Source organism: Micropterus dolomieu, linkage group LG20 (genome assembly GCF_021292245.1).
Source record: "Micropterus dolomieu isolate WLL.071019.BEF.003 ecotype Adirondacks linkage group LG20, ASM2129224v1, whole genome shotgun sequence".
In the NCBI taxonomy this organism is placed as follows: Eukaryota; Metazoa; Chordata; class Actinopteri; order Centrarchiformes; family Centrarchidae; genus Micropterus; species Micropterus dolomieu.
The window spans coordinates 33,374,171-33,379,438 of NC_060169.1; the positions used below are offsets into that span (position 1 = coordinate 33,374,171).

Sequence of the window (5,268 nt, forward strand, 5' to 3'; positions counted from 1 at the left end):
GGACAGCTGTCAAGTCAGCAGTCTTCCCCATGATTGTGTAGCCTACAGAACTAGACTGAGAGACCATTTAAAGGCCTTTGCAGGTGTTTTGAGTTAACTAGCTGATTAGAGTGTGGCACCAGGTGTCTTCAATATTGAGTCTAATTTTCTGAGATACTGATTTTGGGGTTTTCATTAGTTGTCAGTTATAAAATTAAAAGGAATGAACACTTGAAATATATCAGTTTGTGTGGAATGAATGTATACATTATAGAAGTTTCACTTTTGAATATTAATTGAATGGAATTACTGAAATAAATCAACTTTTTGATGATATTCTATTTATATGACCAGCACCTGTATACAGTCTTTCAAGATCCCTGAACACTCCCAGCGTGTCTCCTGTTTCCAGCTGGAAGTATTTGTTCACAGCTGATTTCCTTCAACATGGGCTGGAGAAAGTGCATGTACAGACTATTTGACTTGTCATTGTACATTTCATTCAAACTCCTGGCTGAAAAGCCAACCCGGTCTCACTCCCAAGTCGTCACATATGGACGCTTGGTCAAGAGTCATAATCGTCAGTTTGTGACGCACTAGGGATCCCTTTGACGTCATAGTTCGACATATTGAGGGAAGCCCTGTTGTGTCAGTTTTTGATGGTAAAGGCAAGTATGATATTTAAGAGAAAATACGAAGTAAGGAGGTGATTGGGGTGGATAGAGGGCCAGAACCCGGACCTTGAAGAAGGAGAACAGGGTTTGTGTCCCGTGCGAAACAAAACATTAAATGTTTTTATTTAGGCGAGTGAGGTAAATTGACATTAACGTTAGTTAACTTAAGTCTTAATTGACATACATAGCTATTTTAACCCAAACCATGATCTTTCCCTAACCTTAACCAAGTAGTTTTGTTGCCTAAACCCAACCAAGTACTTTCTGTGCCTAAACCTAACGCAACTGCAACGTTTCACGACTTTAATTATGCGCGTTTCAACATGGCAATGTATCGAAACGTTACGTTTTATCTTGAAAGTGTAACCGGATATTGCATATTTATTGTTGGTAAGCGTTGCTAACTTGACTGTGGATACCTAAACGTCAATAATTGATGCAAAAGGGCTACCCAAGTCTTTAAAAAGCGACGACAAAGGGCCTTGACCATGCATCAGACATTTGACGAGTAGGGAGTGGGACTGTGTTGGAATAGCAGTGTTCTGCGTCTGATACGAAATTGAAGTGTATCTTGAGTGCATCTTCTTCATCTAAAATTCGTTCAATGCAGTCTGTGATCACTAACCAACGGGTTGAGCTGGGTGATATCAATTTCAGAGGACAGCCTCCGTCATTTATAGTCTGGTATATAGACTTATAATCGCTCTGGAGTTTTGCTGAGTGAGCAAACCAGTTATAAGTTTCTCAAATCATAAATTCAAGATTGCTTGGAAGAAGTTGCATAGCTTTGTTAGCAACGATATCCAGTGAGTGGCAAACACAGCGAATAAGCTGTAGACTGGGCTGCTTTTGTTCGAGTAGCGCGAAAATTGAGTGATTTTTTCCGACCATGACACTTGCCCCATCAGTAGCAATGCCCACCATGTTTTTGATGTCAAGGCCGCACTCTCTCAGAAATGCAACGATTGCATCGGATATCCCATTAGCATTATCATCCAGAAGCCCAACAAGCCCAAGATAGGTACTGACAAACCTGCCGTGTTTCTGTGATTGGTACTTTACACAAATACACAAGAGCTTGCTCACTGAAATGTCAGTGGTTTCATCGAGGTAGAGAGAATAAGGAGACTCACCAATATCTGCCTTTAACTCCTCTCTAAAGTGTGGTGCCAGGACAGACTTTATAACCGCCGTACATTTGGTCCTGTGCATTTTGAAAGGTCCCATCTCATCATTTAGTATATCAGACAAGTCTTCCACAGCATTGATGGAAGTGTGGCAGGCAACATACTGTAGGTTGCAATTCTAAGTTCACATCGTTTTTGGTGATCTTTAATTGTGCCTTGACCCGCACCAGATCCCGTTGGTACGGCAAAAGATTTGATGCTAGGCGCACAGCGGGACTTGTGTTCTTTCGTGGCGCCATGTTCTTTCAAATCGTTCAACTGTGCTCTGATGTCTGTTACAATACTTGCAACGAGATATCTTCTGGGACAGCAGCGATCCAGGTTTTTAGCTCAGGGTCGGTCTCCCATTCCTTCCTGTACATTTTCTTGTATTTCCCCCACTTTGGCATGATGCTAGGTAACTAGCTTACTCTTAGCTGGACAGCAGAGAAGCAGCTTTTCTACAGACGTAGTTAAACGTAGTGTAGTAACCAATCAAGTCAGGGTAAATAGGTAGGTCCTCCCTTATCCCTAACAATGATTGAATACAACTTAAATCAATCAAATAATTATTCAGGAATATTAAAGATTGTTTAGCCTATTTGTGTTTTTAACCCTAAAATGACAGCTTGTTTGGTAATTTTGTTTTCATGGTATTTCCAAAATCCCACCAAATATTTCCAAAAGGAGCCCAAATTTTATCTACCAGCCCAAGGTTATTTTCCCCGCCCAGTGTAATCAAAAGTAGTAATGCATTGCAACCGCTGTGGAACAAATCAGAATGAAATCTAAACATATTGGGGCGGTTTCTCAGACAGAGATTAAGGCTAATCCTAGACTGAAAAGGCCTTTTAACGCAGACTAACAGAAATGTGCTTTCTTGGTCATGTTGTAAAATAGTCCTAGACTTGGCCTAGTCCTGGATGAAGTAAGCTGATTTCCTGAAGGAAGATTACATATACTTCAGGACTAAATTGAGGCTTAAATTAAACCACCCAGGAGGCAGGTTTAACTTCAGATTAAAGTTGTTTGTTAAAGAAGACACATGGATTACTTGGAGTATGTCAATGAAGTACAACTAATACCACCAGCTAGGCAAGTTCTTGCTGACAGAAATGACCCATTGTAATGCTTTGATGAAATTAGTTTTGGAGATCATTTTCGAATGCATAAAGTAAATGCTGTGGAGCTTATTTCACTTTTGGAACCCAGGCTTTCATCTGTTACCCAAAGAGGACGGCCTGTAGCAGTTTGTCTGCAGGTGCTCATCACATTACGATTTTTGGCATGTGGGACCTTTCACAGAGAAACTTATAATGGTGTCAGTGAACCTACAGTATGTAAAGTCATTCACAGAGTATGCATGGCTATTTGTGAATTGAGAAGACATTACATAAACTTCCCTGATGCTGCAACCCAGGCAAACTACGATGGAACCCATATTCCCATAAAATGTCCCTCTTCTCCAGATGCTGAGGAATACAGGAACCGGTGTATGTCCAAGGTGTATGCACTCCCCAGTTACAGTTTTCAAACATTGTCGCACGTTGGAAAGGTGCAACTCATGATTCCCGGATCTTCCTTAACTCATCTCTGTGTTCTCAGTTTGAAAGAGGAGATCACAAGGGAATATTGCTTGGTGACAGTGGATATACTCAGAAGAATTTTCTGTTTACACCATACTTGCACCCAACAACAACTGAGCAAAGGCGCTACAACCAGGCTCATTAGGCACTAGGGGACTAGTAGAGCGCATGTTTGGGGTTTGGAAGAGTCGCTTTCAGTGCCTTCGAAAAACACTTCGATTCCAACCAAAAAGATGCTGCACTGTTATCATTGCAACAGCCGTTCTTCACAACTACCTGAAACAGCATCGATGTCCAGATTCCCCGATGCAGGAGGATGACCATCTAGATGTACCACCATTTATAAACAGACCACAAAGAAGGACTTGCCCACAGAGATGCTTTTGCATTGTGCCATTGTACATGTAATGAGCAAATTACTGTATTTTAAAAGTGTATTTGTCTGGTATATTAAACGCCCAAAATGATTTAATAAAACAATTTTTATTTCAGATTCATGCATTGTTGTGATATTTGAGACAGTTGCATCTCCTTCATCTTCATTTCCAGTTCTACTTGGAGGATCTTCATTTTCATTGCTCCTCCTTAAGGTACTTCAACTTCTGTTCAGGAAATTCAATAGCCAGCTTTTCGTGTATTGTGACTCTTGTTTTGGTGACCAGTACTGGCAGACACTGCCACCCTAGCTTCTGAGGATGTGGAGGGTAAATTACCTTGCAGCGCTTCAGTTATGTCCCTTTGACTTTCTCCTTGAAACAAGAACAGTTCATATACGTTTAATCAAATAAATGCACATTAAATGTGAAATGTTTCACATTAAACGAAAGAATGAAACAGAAAGAAATACAAGTTTGAAAGGAGTGTAAGAAATGCCAAAATATACCCATTGTAGTATGTGTGTGATCCCTCATCTGAACTGTCTAGATGGTCATCATCTGGTATGTTCTCCAAAGGTTGCTGGTTCTCCATTATTCCTGTCAGTAAGTCATCCAACTGATCAGTAGCTTTATTTGCAGGTCCTCCACCAGTCTTAAACCTCTCTCTTTGGGCTTCTGCAGCAGTTTTAAGGTTGATTTTTATATTCTTCCACAAAACCTTTATTGGATATAATACTGTAGTGTCAATCCATTGATATCACAAAACAGTAATAAAATACAACTATCAAGGTAATAAGAGTTGACAATTCTTACCTGAAGCTGTTGTATTGTTCTTGTCGATGTTTGTTCATTTGCATTAAATTCATTACAGATGGATTTCCATGCATTCCTTTTCTTTGATTCCACAGCAGATGTGTGCTGTTTGTCTTCAATGGCCGGGTGTCTTGATACTATTGTCTTTAAGAGTTTTTTCATGCTTACTGAAGTTTTTTGATCGCAGTCTCTTTTCTGCTGCCATTATTTTCCTTGAATTTACTTCTGCAGTTCCTTATATTTTAGGATTTCTGGGTCCATTCCATGTTTTATAGGCAACCTCAATCCAGCTAATTCAGACTAGCACAGGTGGTTTTAAATTAATCTTGTTTACTTTAGTTCCAGACTTCATAGTCCAGGTGTTCTTAATCTCTAATTAGTCTGCGTTTCAGAAAGCCATTTATTTAGCAGCGATTAACTATTCTAGATTAAGGCCTAGTCTTGGAAACCGCCCCATTATGAAGCGGTGTGTATTAATAGCCTACTTCTCATCTATCTATAGATGTCATAACCTCTTAACATTCCTGTAAAATTCATGCAAAATGCCTATTCAAGGCATATCCAAAGTAAATTGAATGTAGTTCTTGAACCATTTGGAGTATATGCATACCATCTGGAGTGTCTAACCCAAAAGTTAGAATGATTGTAAGTGCTACTGGAATTGATTAATTTA

General features: G+C 39.7%; 1 long non-coding RNA gene across 1 annotated transcript; it reads right to left on the bottom strand.

Annotated features, from left to right (window-relative positions):
* Positions 1–3,872: 3,872 nt before the first annotated feature.
* On the bottom strand, positions 3,873–4,845 carry LOC123959505. Its single transcript, XR_006822318.1, has 3 exons — positions 4,596–4,845; positions 4,289–4,500; positions 3,873–4,154 (listed from the first exon to the last, which is right to left on the bottom strand). It is a non-coding gene; the product is annotated as an uncharacterized LOC123959505 (long non-coding RNA).
* Between the last annotated feature and the right edge of the window lie 423 nt (positions 4,846–5,268).